Source organism: Poecilia reticulata, chromosome 6, assembly GCF_904066995.2.
Source record: "Poecilia reticulata chromosome 6, P_reticulata-male-v2, whole genome shotgun sequence".
Classification (NCBI taxonomy): Eukaryota; Metazoa; Chordata; class Actinopteri; order Cyprinodontiformes; family Poeciliidae; genus Poecilia; species Poecilia reticulata.
In genome coordinates, this window is record NC_088835.1 from 22,229,103 (window position 1) to 22,241,741 (window position 12,639).

The 12,639-nt window shown below is 38.4% G+C and overlaps 1 pseudogene; it reads left to right on the plus strand.

Annotated features, from left to right (window-relative positions):
- The first annotated feature begins 8,596 nt into the window (after positions 1 to 8,596).
- LOC145551868 (general transcription factor II-I repeat domain-containing protein 2-like) lies at positions 8,597 to 10,480 on the plus strand (annotated as a pseudogene).
- Positions 10,481 to 12,639: the final 2,159 nt, after the last annotated feature.

Here is a 12,639-nt window from a genome sequence, read left to right on the forward strand (position 1 = left end):
AAACCATAAAGACGATAATGTCCAATATGTCTGAACTTCTTTCTGTTCAGACTCTGCAGTCAATCTTAATTGATTGCTCAAAATTAGTCTCTTTACCACAGTATTTATAACGGTGGAGACTTCAAGAAGTCCAACATACAATTGTTTTGGTGTGATTACACCCACATATAGTAATGTATTTAAAAATAAAACAGTGCAGCAATTTTAGTTTCTGTTCAATTTATAAAACTCTGAACCTATGTTTAAGTTGTAAATATTTTTTTCTAAATTATTTAAATGGTTTTAACTATGTATTAATAAACAGCCATGAAAGGATCTGTGTCTGGATGTGTCTGTGTGTTAAAAAGTCAGAGGGAGCAAGTTATGTGGCAAGCTCGTCACTGTGCAGGGTAATAAGGTCAATGCAAAAAATATCCCCTGGGCACATTTCCCAGCAAATGTGCAGAACACAAGTACACACACACAAACACACTAACCCACCCACATGCCCAAACACACACATGCACCACTCCACTGTCCTGGCCTTATGTTGCAGAATCCAAACCAATTGAGTCAATTGCCAGAAAACATGACATGACCTTTCAGATTCACTGAGCATCAAATGTGAGTGGGACTGGCGTGCTTTCCGTTTCAGCGCACCCTCTGCCCCTCCCGCCCGCTCCGTCACCCCCAGGGCCCTAAACCCTCCACAAATAATTACTCTCGGTGGAGTCTGCACTCCACAAGACATTGCTGGAAAAAACTTGACTCTGGTCTTGACCCATACTTAAGGTACTTTCACTATTAAATCAGCCTTCACAGGGGGTTTATTATGAAAAATAAATAAATAATAACTCATACTCCATAAATAGTGTTTGAGTAAGGTCACCATCACATTTAGTCAAATGTGGCTGGAAGCTATGGACTAAGTGTTGCTTGCAAAAATATAAGGGTATTAATTTATATTGTTGCTTCTTTGCCCAAATGTAGTTTTCAAAAAACTTTCAAAAACACTAAGCAAAACTATGATCAACAAGAAGACCCAAAATACTTTCTTGCTACTGTTAAAAGAATTGAAGAATTAAAAATGAAAAGTTGTGGATTGATTGAAAATGTATTTTTTAAGCCTTTATATTAACAAGGAGACTGATAATATTTTTGTGTAGCCTGTGGTTGAGAAGGATACACTGCTTAACTTGTCTAAGTTTTTGAGGCTTTCTTTCTGGTATGCTTCATGGGGTTGTGGGATTCAAATCCAAGCAGCTTGCAGACTGACTCATGAAGAAGTTGTATTTTAATGAAAAACAAAATAAAAACAAAAGTTGAATGACAAAACTGTTGGAAGTTAAAAGAAAGTTATCAAGAAGCAAAGTGGTGGAACAGGAAGAAGGTAACAGGAAAATCTGACAAAAACTGAAGACAAAGCAGGGGAATAAACACACAAGAGGAAGATCATTGGGACAAGGTTCAATTAAATGCCTATTGGTGACCAAAATTTCAGGACAGAATATCACTGAACAGAAATGAGCACAAAGGGTAAAGCAAAAGGCAAACACATCATATAAACCACAGAAATAACTCAGAACGTAACGCTGAGATCACATTAAAGCCAAAGCCTGACAGGTTTGTGACTCTTTATGCCATATTGTAAAGTGTATAAGACATGAATGTGAATAAGATAGTTTATTGGTTGCTAATTTGTTTAGCCTATTTTTATGTCAGTTAGCTTAATACACACTAAGCACAGTTAGCTTTTCTGTCCAAATAATTTTTGAGAAACATTGTTTACTATAGTCAACCCCAAAAAGAACAGTGATATCCCACACCATGTGAAGAGGAGAAAAAACACAGCCAAATCTAATTCCCCTTATGATGATTGGTAGCAGTCAACTTGATGGCTTAAAACATGTGCTCTCAATTGTTCCTTTTGTTGATAAAGAGATTTTTGGATAAGAAACAGTAATAAAAGTAGCTGCCAATTTTCCATACATAGAAGCAGCACTCATTAGTCTTTACTAAATTCCCCAAAGTCCTGTGGAGGAATGAGCAAATAACACCAGTAATTACAGTTATATTTAAGTAAAATTTCTGAAATGGAAATATCCATCAGATCACTGTCAACAATAAATCTGTACAGACACCTCTGGGTGTATGTTCTGTTTGATCAAAATGAGGATGTTCTGGGGCTGCACTGTGACGCAGTGGTAGAAGATCCTGGTAGAAGGTCCTGGGTTCAAATTCTGGCCCGGGGTCTTTCTGCATGGAGTTTGCATGCTCTCCCTGTGTATGCGTGGGTTCTTTCCAGGTACTCCGGCTTCCTCCCACAGTACAAAAGCTTGGCTGTCAGGTTGATTGGTCTCTAATTTCTCCTCAGGTGTGTGTGTGCGTGTGTGTGTGTGCGTGTGTGTGTGTGCATGGTTGTTTATCCTGTCTGTCTCTGTGTTGCCCTACGATGGACTGGCGACCTGTCCAGGGTGTACCCTGCCTCTTGCCTGTTGAACGCTGGAGGTTGGCACCAGGACCCCTCGCGACCCCACTGGGGATACGCATGTAAGACAATGGATGGATAAGGGTGTTTCAGCTTTATGTGTATTTTATCTGTTTCTGTTTATATTATTTTCCCTCCTGTGCCCCTCTTACTAGTCCTGCTCAAGTTCCTCTGAGCAGAACATATTTCTCTGCCCCATATCTTCCTGCAGATCTTGAGCAAATAAATCAAAATATAGGCATCTTGACAGTGAGTCAAGGAAAAAGCAGATAATTGTGATTTGCTTTTTGTGGGTGATCTCTGTACATTACCCATAATTTTCTAGCTCTGAATTTCCACTAAGTAAAGGAGTAAAAATAAGGCATGGATCATGTGGGCGTAGCACATCCTCTACCTGTTCATTTATACTTACTAAAAAAGGTAAAAAAACTGAATGCAGACAACTTTTTATACATCTGTATTATTTAAAATATGACAGACTGATATCTAAATGTCAAGGGTCAAGCTATCAGGTTGAAGCACTGAGTCGGCTGATTCCTGATTTGTACACCATTCTGCATGGCAGCACTTGGTAGTCATGGATCACTGAGGATTGTGACAGATGACTCGGTGCAGTGAATTTAAATGTACAATTGCCCTTTCTTCAAAAAAAAAAAAGTTATTTGGCTGTGTAAAAAGTAAAGCTCAAAAGTTAAAGAGTGGTTGATTTAAAAATGGCTAAAATGATAGTTGACTAGAGAAAGTGAAAATGCATTTTGGTAGTGGTTCATCTCTATTTTCATACATAGTTTAATCACTCATAGTAACACTTTTCAAGGATTTTCAAGTACAGTTCTAAATCTTGGATATATGGAGTATACAATTATGATTTACTAAAAAGTTAATCTAAATGAAAATGCTAAACTCTAATGCATATAATAGATTTGTTATACAGAGTGGTATATTTCATGTTTTTTATCCTAATTTGGATGAAAATTGCTTATAGAAAATGCCAATCTAATATTGTGCTTCTTTCAGATACTAAGAATATTTAATAGAAGATTTATTGATATAAAAAGGTATGTTCATGCATTATACCATACATGCACACCCACAAAATCAGAGCTCTGTTTGCTTGAATTATATGCCTGGCAAGGGGACATTAAGTCTCCATGCCAGGCATCATTGATGGTGAAAAAGCCCAGTATGTTTTAACCTTCAACTCATCTGCATTGTGAGTGCTGGTGTCTCTCATTTTCGTTTGCTGGGGATCCCCTACAGTTATACCATGGTCATTACATAAAGTCTTTGCACTTTTGGAATTGTGTACATGTACCAAGTTGTGCTGTAAAATGAAATTTGTAGTAGCTCAGGATCAGTAGATGCTCCTCTAGTAACTACATATAAGGGAGACAAAGAGTAGAAAAGATAAGTTCTATTCTAGTTTTGCAGCCTACTGGATGAAAGACAGAACCCACAATCAGTTGGAACAATAGCTTCCTGACTTGTTTAGTAGAGAGACAGGGTTAAAAGCAAAAAGATGGAGACAGGTGTACCATCTGCACAAGAAAACATGAATCTCCATTAGGCTTGTCATTGAATTGCTGTGAATTTTCCTGGCAGATGGCTCTTCTTACTTCGGACTTGATAAAACACAGTGGACCAACAAACAGAATGAAAAATGTACTTTTAGCTAAAAAGATTCCTTTGGGACACTAACCAACAGCTCAATTGTTTTTCTCCTTAACTTGTGCTTTTGACATTTTCTCAGGTTCAGGAGTGACTTAACACAAGGAATATAGCCTTTCTAGGCCATGACCTGGGTACTTCTGTGGTGGTCTTTGAAGCTTGGACTTCAGCAACACTCCTCTTTTTTTGAATGTCTCTCAAACTCTAGAACTAACTTTCAGTTAAGGTTCTTGTTTCTACTGTTACTTGTGCACCTTATTTATCACACTTTCCCTCCACTAAACTTCCCCTTGATCTGCTTGGATACAGCACTCTTTATTTTCCTGGAGGGTGTCAGTGACAAACTGCTGGTTAATTGTCAAGTGTGCATGAGCCGTAACATGACCACAATATAACATGAATGTGCAAATCTCCCTAAGCCCGCAAAAGAAAAAAAAAAAATTACACCATATGCAAAAAATATATTTTCAGCAAAAAATTTTCTTGAATTCTTTCACAATTAATAGACCCATTAAATCTCTTTGTATGTACTGGATGTAACTTTTTGATGCTATTCTAATTTATTACATTTCCCTCTACTCCTGAGCACAGTACACATAGACAATGTTTGTGAAATATTTAGTAGTGGATATGTGCAAAGAAAAATGTGGTGTTTATTTCATAATGTATGAATAACATCTCAGTATTTCTGTGAGTACAATGTTTTATTTTCTTCATTCATTAGCTTTCTATTTCTTTTCATTGGATTAGCATCATATATGATTAGCACAAACAGCATCCATACAAAGGTCATATATCCTGTTTTTGATCCTTGGTTTATAGTTGTAACTGACTGTGACCTATTCTCCAGTTGTCATCTTTGTTCATAAATAGATTTAAAGCTTGCTACAATGCAAGGTCAAGCACATTTAACCTTTAACATTTAGCTTATCCTACTGACACATCTGTATCTTCAAATTAATATCAGGCTATGACACGTTTTTTTTTCTTCTTCTTTCTTTGCCTCTGAGAGGATAAACCTTGGCGAAACCCAGCAGGGTGGATCCAACTAGTCTCTTTTCATTTAACTCAAAATGAGGAGGACAAAATGATATGGGGCCATAAGCCTTAATACAACAATCTTATTTCATGGAAGATGATGTCCTTTGTTCCTTTTGTCCCTCTGAAGTTGATTTGAAGTCATGGTTTGTCCTTTTGATATGATGTTGGGTCAGACCAATTTGCCACCTGGTGGGGTGAGGGAAGTAGGGAGGTACATTTTTTAATTGCCAGGTCACTTGCTGCAGGGACAGAAGATCCTCTGGGCACATTGTCTGTCTTTGTGTGAAAGAGCAGCCATCGGAAATCCCTCACCTCATTATGAGCAAGGAAAGATTAATTGACCAGTTCATTGACTGGCAGCCTCCAGACTAGATCAGCTTAGCAAAGCGACCCACCAATTAAGACTAGACTACACCACCTTTTCTTCTACCAAAAGTAATTGTTTTATTGCCATTATTCTCTTTAGTTCTATGAGCAAGATCAATGCTAAATAGACTATAATGCTTAAATTCGCAGCTGATAGCTAGCAACAATCCAGCTTTGATCAGCAAAGTTCCAATAAACATGAAATTCTGTTATTTAAATAATTTTATTCATCCATCACTTGTCTGTACCTGCTTATCTTTGCAAAGTTGAGGGGGACTAGTGCCACTCTCCTGGTCACTGGATGAGACATAAGATACACACTGGGCAGGTTGCTAGTCTATCAAAGGGCAACAGAGAAACAAAACCATGCAGGACCCTGAAAGCTTTGTTTAGAGTAGTCATTTAACATCATAGTCATGTTGAGTCAAATATGAGAGGAAGCCGTTTGAATCTCCATTTAGGGATTTGAACCCAGGACCTTCTTGTCGCGAGGCTAACAACTGCACCATCACATAGGTCTTATTGATTGCAATTACTTTTTGAAGATCAGTGGAACAGAATTCAGAACATTCATTTCATCATGTAGTCTATTTTATATGATCATTATTAGCATTGCAACTGTAACCAGGAGCAGCGGAAAGTCTTTTTTTAAATTATTTAATCAATCTCTGTTTTTCTCTTGAGGGTTAACCTGCAATAGCTTTTCCAATAGCTACAATAGCTCTTTAATTTGTCACACTATGCAGTTTGGCCCTAAAACATCCCTTTTTCTTCCATTTCTTAAATATGAAGGCATCAGTGTTTGCATGTGTCTGTGTAAGTTAGGGACAGTACTAACTATATTATGTAAACTATATTATGTTTTGTCTAATTTTTATTTAATGTATAGTTATTGAAGAATGAATTATCTTTAGCTTGCCTTCAAGCTTCACTTCTGGTGTTTGAAAAAGAAGTTAAAATGCTAATATAAAATAAGCCAGCAGATGAAGACGCAATCCTGATCATTTAGTTCATAATGCAGCTGAAAACAACTGCAGCTGAATATAATTATTGCATGCAAAAAAGACTAAGGAGATTCTTTAATTCCAATTGAATTCAAATTAAAAAAACATTTCATTGAGTCAAGCTAAATAACAAGAGGAGTTATTGACTCTTTTTATTTTCACAATCAGGAGACATTTTGGACCAAAATTCCTTCTTGTGTAAGAAATAAAAAAGAAGCTTTTTCTTACCACAGAAACTTTTTCCAAACTTCATGAACACATCATCTACTAAGTCCCTATTAAAGGCCTACGCCTTACCTGTTTAGTAGTTCCAAGGCACTGGCAAAACACACAGAATTAGCACATGAGATTTTAAAAATGAAAATCACTGTTAAAAAGTTTTCCAGACACAGTTTTGAAGTCATAAGCCGGACTGCATAGATAATTAGGTTTCCTTCTCTATTATGTTTGATGTACCTGTACTACATGGCTCACCAGGCCCAAAATGAAATGCTGTTGTGTCAAACCACCGCATGTTTCACTAAAACTAACTGGAGGGGATGGATCTGTCATGACAACAGAGGTGTGAGAGATTTGGTGCCAACACCTGTCGGCTCCAGGGGAGGCTGCATCTGCAATAACAATACAGGCTTTGACATAAAGCATACAACACATGCATATAAGCATACTCTAATACACACAAACACACACTCTTTCTCACTTTGTCTTTGGTGCACACATAAATGCTTTGGGGGGGAAGCTGCAGAGTGCGGAAAGGATGTCATCATCACTCTCTTCAGGAGACCATTACAGAAAGGGGAGCTAATACACTGTGCAGATATTCTGGCATCTTTTTTTTCCACCAAGGGCTGCACATCCCTTGTGGGTGATCGGTAAAATTGGCTGACATTTTCCTGCCTCCAATTAACCTTCGATTTGACTCTCAGTTTTGCCTGTCTTCTTTTATTGTCTTCTTGAAAATGTGGTAGAGGGGAAACCACCACTGGAAACGAAAGTATTGTTTTCCCCCGTGTTGACCATTTTTCCATCTTTCCCAGTGGATGACCACATAACAGAGAGACACATTTTTTTTATCAGTAGGTCATGGCATTCTCTACAGAAGGTTAAACACTTTTGTTCTTTATTGTATTGTAAAAAAAACAAACATAATTTGAAAGGAAAGATGAGTACCATTGTGTTTCACCTCTGATAACTCCATGTAAAACATTCTGGAAATATGTGGGATGATAATCCAGAAAAAAAAATAAAATTCTTTTATCTGATCTAAATATATTGCTTAGAATTTTGATTTAATCTTTACCCATATGAGTTGTGGTATTAAGAGTTCTAGTAATGTTTTTGGATTAAAGTGATTCAAAAATTGTTTTGTTCCACACCCTCTTTACACACACATGCATGCAAACTCTTTCTGATATGCTTTACTGTGGTTCATGCAGAGGTCACCAGCATCTTCTTTAGGAACGTAAAAAAAAAAGTCGGCATCATAAAATATAAACAACGATTCACAGAAATGATGGCAATAACATTTTTAACTTAAGGTAGAATCTCACATGACTTGTTACAATAAGTTTGAAGACACACTGTACACAGTCTTATACAGTGACAGTCACATTTGACAACACAGATGATAAAACAGCTTTAAACTCATTCATCTTTAGTTGCAATGATGACGTTTCATAATGTCAGGATTTTTTATTCTTAATCCAGTTTTTATTCAGTGGGAGAAAATCAATGTTGGCAGCCCCCCTTTCCGATTGTACAATTACAAATAGTGTATATGGCGTTTTCTAAACTTATAGAGCCTTTTCCACCATACTGACTCCAATTCAAAAGGTACTACCTTTTACTTAGCATCTATTCTTATGGTTTCCACTAACGCCAAACTCTGGTTCTAGGAATGAAAAACTACTGCTAAGCCATCACTACTTCCCTGTGTCCCTGATGAACCAGAAGAAAAAAAACACCTGGGTCAGAAGCTAAAGAATGTAGAACAGACTTGGATATGACTCAAAGGAGCAGGAAAATGGAAGCTTGAAGCTTGAACAACAGAATGTTCAAAAAAGCCAAATCACAAAGTGAAGCTGCTGTATAGGCTAGTTATATTGTGGCAGCAGAGATTGCAAAATCAGGGAGAGTTTGAAAAAAAGGTGCATGATGAAAGTTTGTGACCTGTTGTGCCCAGAGAAAAAACAAGCATGCTCAAATGTGAGCCTGAGCAGAAACACTGTAGCTGATTGCACCTGTGATCTTGCCACCAATCTGTATGACCAGCTAATGGAAAAGGAAAAAGATGGCATTCTCCCTTGCTGTGGATGAAAGCAGCGACGGGAGTGGACTCAAATCTGTGTGTTTATGGAGGAACTTTTGGGATTAAAATATGTGCATGGCACAACCACAGGAAAGGAAATCTTTGAAGAGGTTCCCAAATGTGTAACTGAAATAAAGCTGCCGTGGGATAAACTCGTGGGATTAACGACAGATGGTGCGTCAGCGATGTCCGGTCAAAAAAAGTGGACTGGTGGGCAGGGTTTGGGATAAGATCCGGGAAGAGAACTGTGCAAGTGAGCTAACTGTTTATCACTGCATCAAACAACAGGAATCACTGTGTGGCAAATCCCTAAAGATGGAACATGTTGTGACCACAGTGACACAAGTAGTGAACTTTATAAGAGCCAAAGGTCTGAATCACTGCAGTTTAAGTCTTTTCTGGAGGAGTGTGGGTCGGAACACGCAGACGTGCTGTATCACACCGAGGTGAGATGGTTAAGCCGAGGGAAAGTACTGCACAGGTTTTTCGAGCTGCGGGAAGAAATATGTGAGTTTCTGGAAAGCAAAATGAAAACCAGGAAGCAGACGTTTTTGTGTGAGCTGGCCTTTCTGTATGACATCTTAAGCCATCTCGATGCACTGAACCTGCAGCTTCACGGGTGGGGACGCATCATCACAGAGACACATACGCTGCAGTGAGAGCTTTTAAAACTAAACTGCACCTGTGGGAAAATCCAATGCTACACGGAAACCTTGGCTATTTTCCCTGCTGCCAAACCATAAAAACGCAGCTCTCTAGCGCCGTGTTCCCGTGCACACAGTTTGCTGAAAAACTCCATGTACTCTGCGTTGAGTTTTGCCGGCAATTTGCCGACTTTGATGACCAGAAATGTAGATTTGAACTGCTAAGTAATTCCTTCACAGTCGATGTGGAAAATACACCAACCAGCCTCCAAATGGAACTGATTGAACTCCACTGTAATGACACGCTGAAGTCAAAGTATGAAGCCGCAGTTTCCGCAGTTCATCCCTGACACAAAACCTCAGCTCCGCACCCAAGCTGCTCAAATGCTTTCCATGTTCGGCAGCACTTATCTGTGTGAGCAACTTTTCCCCACGATGAAGATGACCAAAACATCTCACAGGAGTCGTCTGACTGATGAACACCTTCGCTCGATACTGAGGAAGTATCGAGCGAAAATAAAATCCACCTACATGCCTTCCATTGAGGAAGCTAAGCCTGGGGACTCTGGGTTGGGCTCTCCAATCTCTGGGGTTGAAGTCGCCGAGGTGGTTTAAAAGCTCCTTGGGGGTGGATGAGATCCGCATGGAGTTCCTTAAGGTTTCGGATGTTGAAGGGTTACATTGGCTGACGCAACTCTGCAATATTGCATGGACATCGGGGGAAGTTTCTCTGAATTTACAGACTGGGGTGCTGGACCCCCTGTTCAAAAAGGGGGAACAGGTTTGAGCCACAGGAACAGGTGTGGAGGCAAGTAATGTGTATATTTTCTTTTTCATTTCCCCGAAACTATGGAGGACCAAAACTGACATAATAAGAAATAAAAGAATAAATATGTAAATAAAATAATAAATATATATTTTGATAGGAAATAAAAGCATAAATATATTTTTTGATAAGAAATAAAAGCATAAATATATATTTTGATAAGAAATAAAAACCTAAATATATATTTTGATAAGAATAAAAACTTAATATTTAGTTTTTCCTTTTCCTTACACATGAGTTTTTGTCAAGTAATGTATATATTTTCTTTCTTATTTCCCCAAAACATGCGTATTTGTCAAGAAAAATAGATATTTTGTTTTGTCTTTTTTTGCTTCTCCCTTTTCTGCTCACTGTATTTCTGCTCGCTGTATTTCTGCTCACTGTATTTCTGCTCGCTGTATTTCTGCTCGCTGTATTTCTGCTCACTGTATTTCTGCTCGCTGTATTTCTGCTCACTGTATTTCTGCTCGCTGTATTTCTGCTCACTGTATTTCTGCTCGCTGTATTTCTGCTCACTGTATTTCTGCTCACTGTATTTCTGCTCGCTGTATTTCTGCTCACTGTATTTCTGCTCACTGTATTTCTGCTCGCTGTATTTCTGCTCACTGTATTTCTGCTCGCTGTATTTCTGCTCACTGTATTTCTGCTCGCTGTATTTCTGCTCACTGTATTTCTGCTCACTGTATTTCTGCTCGCTGTATTTCTGCTCACTGTATTTCTGCTCGCTGTATTTCTGCTCACTGTATTTCTGCTCACTGTATTTCTGCTCGCTGTATTTCTGCTCACTGTATTTCTGCTCGCTGTATTTCTGCTCACTGTATTTCTGCTCACTGTATTTCTGCGCGGCAGCTCAAATTACCAGCGAAGCATGCAATACCTACAGTGCCCACCAGGGGCCCCTCAAAAGCAATTACTTTTTTTTCCTTTTTGTCCATAAAATAATGATTTCTACATACATTATCAAATATATTATTGTAAAAACCAATCACTTCATGATGAAATTGTGTGTTTTTGTCATTGTAATGACATAGAAATCGCTATTTAAAAAACAAACAAACAAAAAATGGTCTACTGAAAGGGCCACTTGGTGGCCCTGGGGCCCTATCCAGTTGCTTAGTTTGCTTATGGTTTGGGCCGGCCCTGAGAACAGCAGTCACTCAAATCTTGGAGAGGGCCATATTTAAAACACCAAAGTTTAATTTTCCATTTTGGTCTGTCAAATTTCAAACAAGCAAACAAAAAATTGCCATAATAAAAGTCTGGATTACCAATGGAATATCACAAACTGACTGTTTCTGATCTTCATGTAGTTTATTTTGATATCACCTTTCACAGAGTTAAAGTATGCAGTGCATACAGTTTTACTCACAGCTGAATATTTTCCACTGCATCCATAAACTCCACTCTTAAAGTGGTGCTAATCCATCCTCCTTTTGCACCAAAATATGAAACAAACAGAATGTGGAAAATGCTAATGAGGACTATTCTTGTGACTGTGTAAACTTGATTAGCACACTAGCCACAAAAACAACCCCCTAAAGTCCCAAATATTTCATTTTTACATTTACAGTTTATTCATTCTGGCTGAAAAACACTAACAGCTCCTTCTTATCCAAGGTTAAAATAGCTTATGCCCTTGGACAAAAATGGTAAAAGCCACAAATACAGATGGCATCCCAATCCAGTACCATGCCCCAAATGTCCTAGCCCTGGTACATAGCTAAGGCGAGGTTATACAGAGCCTCAGATCTCATAGGACTGGAGTGTTGGCTCAACGTCAATCCTAGTAATGCAACCTGACACACTGGTGAGGGTGGTGACAGGGCAAGGTTATGTGTCACAGTTCGCTCATGGCCTGCATTAAGACCAGAGCTGCCAGACCTCTGTCTCATGTGAAGGGTCACCCTTAGGGTCTGCAATCCAAATTAATATACCCAACTACAGTTCCATGGCACCTATCAGCAAATTTTAACCTCAGTCTCCCCCGTGAATCTCTTTGTTGCCTAATATTGTTCCCAGAGCACCACACAATTTTTGACACACAATCAATGGAAGGATTTTTTTTGTTTTTAGTTAACATCATCTTAGCACTGTTTACCACTCATTTTATTGTAGTGTGTTCAGTGATGTTTTTGATTGCTATGATGTAAAATGTGGCCAGAAATACGTATTTTATATTTAATAGATAGATAGACAAATACAGACAAACATACATGTTTCTCTTAAAGCTTTAAAACTTGTAAAAGTTTCAAATAATACTGCAGCTAAAGGCCACCATCAGTTTCGCAGTTTGGTATGGGGTGTTACTGCCTGAG